The sequence below is a fragment of the Malania oleifera genome, chromosome 9 (assembly GCF_029873635.1).
Source record: "Malania oleifera isolate guangnan ecotype guangnan chromosome 9, ASM2987363v1, whole genome shotgun sequence".
NCBI lineage: Eukaryota > Viridiplantae > Streptophyta > Magnoliopsida > Santalales > Ximeniaceae > Malania > Malania oleifera.
The window spans coordinates 56711854-56724678 of NC_080425.1; positions in this window are offsets into that span (position 1 = coordinate 56711854).

Below are 12825 nucleotides of genomic sequence, written 5' to 3' on the forward strand. Positions count from 1 at the left end.
AGTAAGGGGTAAGAGTTGTAAATAAGATTTTTTTACAAAGTTTGGCCAACAGCCTATGTCCTTACCCCAAGCAACTGCTGTGAGGATTTTCCTTTCCAGCTTTCTTTCCAGACAAAGTTACAACCTCTCACCTTATTAGGTGGAGACCCCTCTTTAACAAAAATACCCATTCTTGCTAGCCAACGATCCAATATCCCTGAATCGTCAAACATAGAAACAAGAAACAAGAACAATTTTGCTTCGTACAAGTGAAACTCTCAGTTAGAGCAGATTTTGTACAAGTGAAATATAAGATACTTTAACAATAATCAATATGAATGAAAGAAACTCAGATTAATATCACCAAGATTTTGATTTGATTTGAAAATTTTAGTAGAATTGTTGGCCTAACAAGGCTTATGAATCTTATTTTGATGATAAAAAATCAAGGGAATTTAACATGTGTTGGTTAAAGTGATAATGTTTCTGGAAACAAACATATAAGTTCAAGATCGAGTGCTCAAAATGCTTACAAGCCTTATTATAAGAGAAAGCTTATACTTTAAAGACAATCAGATATTAAAGCTTGGATGAAAGCTCAAATGAATATTGAAGCTTGGTTTCAAAGATAGACAAATCTACTAAAGCTTGAAGCATGAAGTCAAGATGGACTCAAAATAAACGGAAAAGCATGAAGACTTAGTGCTTAGAGTGTTTAAGTTTAAGAAGTTTCATATAAGTACTTCATTCGAGATCAATATGGATACATGAAGCTCTTTAGGTTTCATTGTAGACTTAGAGACCAATTTTTGAAAACCTCGGAAAATGATTTTTAAAGTTACATTTGAGTTTTTCAAAAATTAAAGTTTCAAAGTCTTGAAAATAAAAAAATTATGGAACATTGACAGCTCAACTGACTAACCCAAAAAGGCCGAGCTCTAGATTCCTCTTTTGAATTTATTTTTCCTTCTTAGTATTCTTGCAAGTTTCTTAGATATGAAGGCTAATTCATCCTCTTCATCTTCACTACAAGAGTTTTCTTTTGAAGCTTTAAAAGCAACATATTCTTGGGCTTTAAATTTTCCACTTCTTTCATTCATTGCCATTTCATATGTGAGGAAAGAACCTATGAGTTCATCTAAGGAGGTGTTTTTAAGGTTTCTTCCTTCCATTATAGCTGTGGCTTTTGGTTCCTATATAGGTGACAGCCCTCTAAGAATTTTTCGAATCATCTCATAGGTAGTATAAGTTTTTCCTAATGCATTTCGGGAGTTTATTATGTGTGTGAACTTTGTATACATGTTTGTAATTGATTCATCCGAGTTCATCTTTAATACTTCATACTCGCTTGTGAGCATGTCTATTCTACTATCTCTAGCATCAATGGTTCCTTCATAGGTTACTTCTAATTTATTTATCATATTTCTTTGGTTGATTTGCAAGTCATGACCCTATTAAATTCGTTTATGTCAAGAGCATAATATAATGCATTCATAGCACTTGAATTTACTTGCAGCATCTTATGGTCATTGTCGGTCATCTCTTTTTCTTATTTGGGTATTTCTTTTCCATCTACATGCTTGGTAGGAATTAAGTCACCATGTTTGACAACCTTCCATGCTTTCCAATCCATAGTTTGAAGGTAGATTCTCATCCTTTGTTTCCAAAATGTATAATTTAAACCACAAAAGATGGGAGGCCTAGTTGAGGATTGACCCTCTCCAAAGGGAGCTATGCCTAAGTGTTCCATCTAGATCTTTATATAACTACTTGTTAGGATTTGTTATAACCCCTCTCTAATACCAATTGAAAACTAAGGTGTAGTCCCAAAAGGGAAGGGTGAATTGGGTTTTAAAATTTCCTTTTAATTATTTTCAAAGATTTCTGGACTTCTTGTTGATTTAGCAATAATACAACCAATCCTTAGTTCTTTATTCAATCCACAACTAATCACAACACAACTCAAGTAAATCAAAACTTAAACATTCAGCTAATTAATCAACCAAAGTGTTGAATCAACAAAATTCAATATTCAACTTTCAACTTTTGTTAATAGCCCTGTGTATAAGTCCTATAGTAATGAAATTTATTTCTTCAATGCAAACCACAACTCAAATTTCCAACAATTCAGAATTTAAATAAATTGTTAGTTAATTTGTCTTCAAGTGTTAACCAATCAACGTACTCATTTTGAGGGTTCCGCAAAGTATTGATCAACCAACATACTCCCTTTTCCAAATTAAACTTAAGTTTACTTAATTTCCAAATTACGTAGTATATATGATTAAGAAATTAAATCATCCACACAGCTTATATGTTTACTGGAAATTAAAGAGAGTAAGGGAAAGAGAGTGACACTAGGTTTTTACGAGGTTTGGCTTATCCCCAGCCTACGTCCTTGCCTTTGGCATACCACCAAATGATTCACTAAACCAGTTCCTTTTCGGGCGGAACAAAAATGTTACACACTCCTTCAATAGTCTAGAGCACCGCCTCTCTAAGTGATACCCCACACTTAGTCACTTCTTCAATAGGCTAGAGCTGCACCTCTCCAAGCGATACCCCACGCTTGGTCAATGATCCAAACATCTTGAATCCAAGAACTACAAGAAATACGAAGTAAACGTTATGTACAAGAACACTCTCAAAACTGAGCAGATTAGTACAAATTCAGCACTATATACTTCAAGAATTTAAATTTCAATATAAAATAGAATTGAAGCTCAAGTATAAGATATCACCAATTCTTTCTCTACATGAATATCAACAGTAGTTCAGTAGAATTCTCTCAGTAAGAGTGTGAGCAAAAGGGAGCTTTGTGAGAGATTGAAAGTAGGATGCTTGATTTCTTGATTGTATGCTTGGTTATTTGATTCCTTGGGTTAAAGGAGTATTTATAGACATTTTAGGGTGAGTTTCCTTATTTCCCAAGTTACTTGGAGTGTCCACCAAGTTTTTATAACGTTCGTATTTGAAAAACCAATTTTTAGAATTTTTCCTTTAAAGTTCAAAATTTGAATTCCCATAAGGTCAATCGATTGGAAAGGCGGCTGAGACCTTTTTGTCTGCTAGAAATTTAATTCCATTAAATTGTCAGTTGGCTAACTGAACACAATTCAAAAATATCATTCGACTAAACTTGTCAGTCGACTAACTGATCTTAGTTCAAAATGGTCAGTTAGCTGAGCAGTTATTCAATAGGTATGTTTGTCAGTTGACTGAGAAAACTCAGTGTATTTTGGTCTGACTAGACAATTTTTTCAAAACTTCTAATTTTTAAGTTTTTGAACCTTTTGTTAATTGAAAGACTTAAATATAAATTTAAAAAAATATTTTCCAGAACTTTTCAAAAACATTTTCCAAGGTCCTAATGAGTTTCAAAAATATTTCAAAAGATATTTAAAATATGAAGCACTTACATAAGGACTTCTTAGGACTTTTGACATTCTAAGTGCTTAAGTCTTCATGCTTGTTTTCCTTTGAGCTCTCTTACTTTGCTTCAAGCTTTGATATTTTTTAATCTATTTAACATCTATGCACTCATAATAAGTCATCCTTGAATCTATGCTTCAAGCTTCATATGACCATTCATCTTTAAAATTTAAGCTTTCATGATTCCTTCTGAACACTTGAACTTACTTTCTCATAGTTGAGTCCTAAAATGTCATCACTTAACCAAATATGTTAAGTTTCACTTATTTGTTAGCATCAAAACAGGATGTTAAGCCTTGTAAGGCCAACAATCTCCCTCTTTTTGATGATTATAAATAAGGATAAAAAATTTGAGTGAGCTTTAAAAGTACTCCCCCTTACAATAAGTATCATCTCAACAAACTTAACAATATCAAGATCAATTTTAAAAACTCTTTTACTATAATCATCCATTATTTAAGTCCAACATCATCATTCAATGTCAAATGCTTCTCCCCTTTTTGATACATATACCATGTTCAAATTTTGATATATATATCATGTTCAAATTTTTCAAAATTTTAAAATTTTTCAATACCAAGCTCAATTTTTACTCAAAACTTCTCTCCCTTTTGACATCAATAAAAAAGAGTAGGATATAAAAAATGATTAAGTTAAAATAAAATCATATTTTGAGCATATGAATATCAAACATGCATATCAAGCATATGTACATAGTTAATTCATTATTTTTTAATATGTCATGTGTAGTGTGTTTCAATAATCAAATAGTCATGTATATTTCATATTCATATATGTGTTGTAACATCTTTACTAACAGTATTATCCCTCTTTGAAAATTTCATTAATTTATGATACCAATTGATCTTTTGAATTTGTGATACCAATTAAAACATTAATGAATAATACTAATTGAACATTTCATTAATTCATGATATCAATTGAAAATTTTCATTAATTCATGATATCAATTGAAAAATTAGGGAAAAATCATAATACAAGTAATGAGTCATAATACTCCTCCTGAATTTAATACATTCAGATTTGATAACAATTATGCTTTTAAATTTATCATGACATGTTTCAAATATTGATTCATATCATGTATGTGCTCATGGATACTAATATCAAATACCAATATCATGTCAATATCATCAATATTATAACATACTCATGGATATAATTATGCTTATCATGCTCAAATATTAATTGATATATTCGTGGATACCAATATACTTTATAGATATCAATGCTAATGTCACATTATGTACTGCTCATGGATACTAAATTATTTAGATGCAAATTTTTGCAATTTATCCATGTGATCCATCATTAGCATGCATGGTCAAGAATTAATCAAATCATATCAAAATTCATGTTTCTAAATCATACTTAATAACTTTATGCTCAGATTTTCAAATTATAGTGAATCATAAATCATCAATATTTTCATTGTCTTTAGAGATTTCAAGATATCAATTTCAAGATATATACATGTAGCATATTGCATATCATATAAGCATGGAGTATATCATTATCATGTGCATTGAACTACACTTTTGCTTAGATTGTTCTTATGTTACTCAAGTATCTCTTATTCTCAAATATATTTCATATTAAACTTGTTTAAAAATTTTACCTTCAGTCAGTCAGCTGACCTATCCTTTCTCCTTAAGGTGTTTGTTCACTTAGTCAGCTGACCTTTGTTTTCTTTTAAAGTTTGTTTCTTTCACAATTTTTCTGCCAAGCTATCTTCTTTATCAAAATACTCATGCAATAAACTCAATTTGCTTCAGATATTATTTTCTTTTGATTTCATATGAACACCCAAACTTCATATATCTTAATACTTTCTAATTTAAGGCTTGTAGGAATCATCCTATGATTTTGGCCAACAATGTTAGTTTTGTTTTTATTTGTTTCAATAAGAAAAGTATTAATAAGCTTGAATAATTTTATCCTTATTCTCTATTTCAATTTTATTTAATATCCTTGTATGATTTTTCATAGATTTGATATCAATTGAAATTGAAGGATTTAGTCGTAGTATTACATCTTGACACCTATACTTTCTTGGGTTCCGATGGTTTAACAAGTGATGTTTCTTCACATCTCAAATCTGTTACGACGGACTAGCAAACTTAAAGCAGAACCCCGTTTTAGAGATTTGGAGTTCAATTTCAAATCTATTGCTAATTGTTTCCTTGAGGTGTATTTTAGGTTGAAGGTCGTAGTCAGGTTCGGCTCTGCGGCTGGGTTGCTCTTCATTGGTTTTTTTGGCCTAACATGACTTTCAAATCTTATTTTGATGATAACAAATCAAGATAAATTTTACATGTCATGGTTTAAGTGATGATGTTTTAGGAAATCAAGTCTATAAGATTCAAAAGTTCAAGTATTAAGAGTCCAAGATCACAAGTGATTTTTAAAAGCTCATACTCCAACATTAAGTGATCAAAAGGAAGCTTAAAGGATCAAAGACAGACAAATCTTATGGAAGCTCAAAGGATATTGAAGCTCAAGACAAGAAGGACTCAAAGTAAAGATATACATGAAGACTTCAAGTTTAGAAAGTTTTAAAGTCTTAAGGAAGTCCTGTGTAAGTACTTCATTTAAATATCAAAATGAATGCTTTGAAGCTCATTAGGGTTAATTATGGACTTAGAGACCTTATTTTGAAAATCCTCGAAAATGTCTTTGAAAAGTCTGAAAACAAGTTGGCAAGAGCTTTTGGAAACAAACTTTAAAAATAGTGTTTTTAACTGTGCAGGCGACTGACCCTTGTCTGGTTATGCGACTGAAAATTTTTTGCTAAATTAAATTTGGAAGACAGTATAGGATCAGGTGATTGACTCCGACGAGTTTTGGCGACTGACCCTATTTTAACCTTGAAAATACACCGATTTTCAAAGATTAGGCAAGTACCCTGATGGCATCAGGACATTGACCTTCGTAACGGCTAGTTTTAAAATAGCGTTTTAAAGTTTCCAAAATGAGTTGCTTGTGCCCCAAACTTTGTAAAAACTTGAGAAACACTCCAAGTAACTTGGGTAACACAAATTTATGGCATTTTATCTCTATAAATACATGATTTCAAAAATCAAATTGAATACGAAGAATTGAAAATCTGATTTCAAGCCTATATTGCTTATACTCTCTAAAAGCCTTCGTGCACACATCTACTTGCTGAGATTTTCTGAGAATTATAGACTTATTGTTCACCGATCTCTGAGCAAAACTTCTAAGTTTTGAATCAATCAAAAGAAAGAATTCCGGTGATATACTCTTTGAGTTTTAATTATATTCTTCATTGATATTTACATTGAAGTATTGATTAGATGTGCTATATTTTGTACTAATCTACTCTATTTGAGAGTAATTCTTGTACGCAAGAAATTGTTCTTGTTTTCTTGACGGTTCAAGGCTGTTGAATCATTGTACCAAGTGTGAGATATCGTTTGGAGATATGTACTCTAGTCTATTGAAGGAGGGATTTTAAGGTTGCTCTTACTGGTAAAGGAGTGTTATTGTGGAATCCTTAGGTGGTGTTGCCTAAGGCGAGGACATACGCGGGTATAGTTGAACCTTGTAAAAACTTGGTCTCACTTTCTTTCCCTAAACTCTCTTTAATTTTTAGCACATGTATAACTGTGTGGTTGTTTATTTCAAATCTATAAACTGCATGGATTGGATATTAAATAAATCGAAAATTAATTTAACTTTGGGATTGCGGAAACCAAATGGGAGTACGTTAGTTGATCAATACTTATTGTAGAAACCATAAGGGAGTACGTTGATTGATTAACACTTAAGACTCATTAATTGAAAGTTTGTTTAAATTATAAGTTTTGTAAGAGCGTTGGAAATTTCAATTGTGCTTCATTAAATCTATCAACACAAGGCTTTTATCAAACTCTACTTTAAGTTATTCAATCGTTGAATTTAGGAAACTTTGCTAAATTCATTCTATAGTGGGAATCTTATTTTGATTATCTTGTTGAGTGGATTGAAATATTCAAAAGCTGAAAGTATTACATTGTGAATTCATTGGTTGGGTGTTGATTGAAATTACTGCAAGATCAAGTTGACATACTCATTCATAGAGGCTTAAAATTTGAATTCGATTTTCAACTGGACTAAGTGATTAAAACTTAAACATTGCATTTGTGATTGTTGAATATAAAAAGGTTCAGAAAGAATTTATAAAAAGATTCTTAAAGAAATTTTTAAAACCCAATTCACCCTCCCTCTTGGAGCTACACCATAGTTTTCAGGTTTCACGGAGGTCTTACTCTTCTCAAACTTCGAGGGCATATGGGTATCGATCGGGTTGCAACCCTTCCTAATGAATCTCCTGATGTACCTTCCACTGTTAATGGGCTGAGGCTTAAGTATGTGATTGTCGTATAATGTGTTGTTCGATCACGGCCAACTGGGTCTTTTAAAACACTTTCACATACTCACACACTATACACACTACCCACGCACCCCATGCGCATGCTAACTCATGCACACAACTTACACACACCCTGTGAACACTATGCTAACACACGCATCTACACGCACACACTCCTTCACACTCACATCTACGGTAAACCACATAGCACCTCCACCACTTGCTTGATAAAATGCCATAATCAATGATGTTTTTAGACAATACATGAGCTTAGATGCCAAAGCCCTACCACATGTTTGATAAAATGCCCAAACCAGTGTTTTTTTTTAGACAAATGATTGAGAGAGTTTTGGAGTTGGTAGCTTCAGTTGGGGTTTGGGGTTTGAGATCAGAATTTGATTTGAAGAGTGAGTAGAGTGTGAGGTTTGGTTCAGGGTTTGCATTCTTGTTTTACATGTGTTGTATTATTTCTAATTTGTACACTAACTCATACTAACATTGACTTACTTGTATATTATCTCACTTACTTATATACTATCTCATTTCCTAATTTGTGTACTAACTTGTTTATTTACTTGTACACACTTTACTCACACACTAATTGCACACACTTTTCTACGCATGCTCCTATGCACACACCTGAACACACTACCCATGCGGAAGGCAACAGGTGTTGACTTGATGGCCTTGATCGGGCCTAAAACGTTGACCCTCTTTTAAACCGGCTCTTCCTTGAACTGGTTGGATTCCCTGAACCAGTGTGAAACAAGTTCAGTTGTCTTATTTATTATATTTTTCTTTTTAAACATTTAATTAAAAAATTCACAAAAAAAATTCATAGCACTCAGAAAATCACAAAAAAATTAGAAAATTCATAAGAAAATGCCAAAAATATTTTTTTTACTTGATTTTCATTTTTTTTCTTTAATTATCATTTTGTTATGTCAAATGTTGGGAAAATATAAAAATTGTTATAAAAATTTAGGAAAATTGCAAAAAATTATAAAACATTTTGAGATTGGAAATTCATTTTTTTTGCAAAATTTTCATCCCCAAATGCACTCCAAAAAACCTCCTGGAATATTATTTTCATACTTATAAAATTCTATAAAAATTTCAAAATCCCGAGAGTGTATTTTTGTAAATTATTTTCTCGATATTCCGATCCCAATGACTTAAAAGGGAGGCATGAGCTCTTCGGAGTACGGTATGCCCCAATTCTGAGGGAATATCTATATAGTATTCATTTTGTGCATTTCTTTACACTTTTTGAAAGGGAGTAATTTTGAAGACTTATTAAGTTTGATTTATGGGATAATTTTCAATTAATTTGGCACCGTTCATAAGAACGGGGGTGTAGGCGGTGTTAATACCTTCCCCTCACATAACCGAACTCTCGAGCCCGACTCTGGTACCGCAGACCGATTTTACTCTTAATTGGGTAGTAATCAAGTGTTCAAACCACACTTCAAAAGGTTAGTGCGACTCCACACACCATGTTTTCCACTAAAATCATTTTTAAAATCACAACATTTTCTCGTCCAACGTTGCTACACTTATATTGTTTGGCATGCTTAGTGAAACTATCTTTGATTTGCATAAGCAACTCATTTTATCTAAGCTTGAATTCAAATCAAAAGGGGGAGCATCTAAAAATAAATTTCTATCTTTTTATGCTCACCAACATTTTTTTTATGCTTAGATCTCTATTAAGCATATTGTGGCATGTGTATTAAAGTAAAATTGAAATATATGGTTTTGCCACAATCATCTTTTTTGCCATATGATCTTATTTTAATCTTTAGATATATCTTTTAAATCTGTATGTGTAACGACCTGCTTAATTTCAACTTATATATATATATATATATATATATATATTTCCATTATATAATAAAACCAGCATAACACATCCAGCATATCATGATCAACCTAAACTCGTGAGTATCAGGGATACAATAGAGATATAATACGGAAGCCTAGGCAGTAGGAAATAGAAAATCATAATCACTATAAACATAATACCATCCACCTTAGTACCAAAGTTACTACACCCTTTACATTTATATACACATCCCAAAAAGTGTCCTAGAGCCACTTCTCACCAACTCCAATTGGCCCTAACAAAATACTTACCCTTCGAAAAGGGTAGGTCAGCTATATCTATCTCAACAGAGCTTTATCCGCTCTCCTATCAGGGGCTCTTAAAATGAACATATAATTAGGGGTCTTCTCAGTAAGGGAAATAAAATAATACTAGTGTGTGGCAACATGGGTATTTCCGTGTTATACATATAATCATATACATAAACATATCTAGGAAAATTGTCTGTATCATTTCTAGGAAAAACATGTATAATCATAGCATAACAGAACATACATGATTTCTTTAAACATAACCATCTCATATAATAATAATACGAAAATAACCTTGGTAGGTTAGCTGGCTGTTGTCATGTATTACCCCCACATGACTGAGTTGTGTGGCCCGAAAGCGGGACCTGACAATGATTGACCAACCACTGTTAAGCCAAAAGTACAGTCTGTAAGTCCGATGGGTCTGCTAGACCTGGTCCCTAAACCAGGGGTGCTCACACTTCTTAAAGCCACATCAACTATCCGTCCTCACGCTACTTCGTACAACAACGTTAACACAATATCATGATGATCATGAACACGTAGCAGCGATACCGTGCAAGTGCTAGCCTAGACCAAGCCAACTAGGTTCTGATAACATATGCCAAGTTAATCGTCACATCATTTTACATATATATACATCATGAAAAATCATCGACTCGTACACCGGAAAAACATTCATAGCTCGGCCCGTACGCCGATAAAACATATCCATAGCTTAGCCCACACACCGGCAAATCATATAAAATTCTCAGCCCGTACACCAATTTTTCATTATATAAAATAAATCCAGTTCATTATCATATTCTCAGAAAACAGTAACTCATTATAAATTCTACGCATGCCACACAAAATGGGTATTTTGTATATTCAGAACATATCATCATTTCAGCAATATTTCCCAACATAATGCATATTTATATATATACATATAAATTTCCCTGAAATCAAATGCTATAAAATTATACTTATATTTTTATAAAACAACTAGTTTAGTTTATCCCTTTACCTGATTCCTGAAAAAGCCCCTTAAACAATCCACTTAACACCCACTGGGTTCCCCAGTCAACACCCTAAAAACAGCATCTCCCAGAATTAAACTTTAGTATTTCATCATATATAACATTTCTTACAACTATAGTAAAGTCAAATATTGAATAAAATACCTTACCCTAAATTTTGGATGAATTCCAAACTTGTCCCACAACCGATCCACTTCAGTAGATGTGCAGAAAACTTCTATAGGAGTGTCGTGGTAGCTTCCGATCATTGAACCGACAAAAGATCGGCTTGATATCTTAGAGAGAAGTAAGGAGAACTGAAGGGAGGAAGAGAGAGAAGTTTTGTGGCAAAAATTAGGCAAGAAATGGCGTTTAGGGCTATTTATACTATGGCCTTCGTCGATGAGTCACGTCATCTCGTCGACGAGGTCAAGAAGACAATTCGTCGACAAACTCACTTCTCGTCGACGAAATTCATAATCGTCCAAATCCACTCTCGATATCTTCTCATCGACGAAGCACACCCTCGTCGACGAGCCCAAACTACCACATTCGCGTTCGTCAACGAAGTCTGCTGCTGCCTTTTTTTAATTTCCTTTTCTCCCTCTTTATTATTTAAATACTATAATTCCTCTAGGTTACTACAGTATGGTTGATTTTATCTAGCTATATTTTGGAGTGCTCTTTAACGCTAAACCATAAAAATATTGCTTGCTTGTTCTTTATGTTAAAGTTTCTTTTTTCCGTAAGCATCATCCCAAGTATCTTTCTGAAAATATCAAAGGGGGAATTTGTTTTCTTTTAATGTTTTATGGCAAGAATATTTTCTATAACTAAAATTCTTGCCTCAAACTTAAAGATTTCATGACATTTAATCTTTTATGAAATTTTAATGCTTGTCATGAAGTTTAAATTTTTTATTCTTTTGAAATGAGCATTGCATGATTAGTTCATTTATATATGAAAATGCATACGAACTAGTTAGACTTAATTTATGCTCAAACTTACCCTTGCTTTCATATGTCGTATGTTCTGAACTCCAAACTTTTATGGGTCTTATGAAAAGTTTAAATTAGAAAGGTTTATGGATACTTCTGGTTTGATCATGTTTATCATGTCATTTTTTTTTTCTTTTAATGGCCAGTTATACTGTTGTTGTGTGCTTACTTGCAAATTTTTCAAAATAGCAATAAGAATGTCTTTATACGCCCAAGTTTTATACCAAAAAAGGGGAGTTCTCTTTTAAGCTAACTTTTTTTTTAATGGTCGAATTGTTTTAATAGTTAGCTTAGCCCTTTTGATGATGTCAAAATGGGAAGATTTTATGAGCAAAATGACAAATGACTTTATGCCAAAAGGGGAGAATTTTTTATAGGGCACAATTTTTTTTTTAAGTGGGGTAAATATCTAAGCTTTAATGTGTTTTAATACTAAAACTAAATGCATGATTATTTGAAATATCTTTTGTCTTTTGATATGCTTGAGCTACATTGCTTATCTTTTAAGTTATGCATATTCTTAGGGGGAGTCTTTTCAGGCTTAATCCATTTTGCTCTTATGTATTTACCATCATAAAAAGTAGGGAGATTGTTGACTTTTTGAATCTGATCCTTGTTTTGATACTGACAATGCACACGTATCTTATGTGTGTTTTTAAGTGCTTGAGTAGGTTTATAATTTAAACACACATATAAGGGAACGAGAAATGGAAGCTTGAAGGACTTAAAGACCATTTCAACCTATCGTATTCCATAAGAAGAGCATTGAAGAAGAAAACATATTTTATTTTATTTGTAAATATATTTAGAATTTTGTCCGTAATAGTGCATACCTTACATAATATGATGCATAAGCTCAGATGATCATAGACTGACCTTAGGG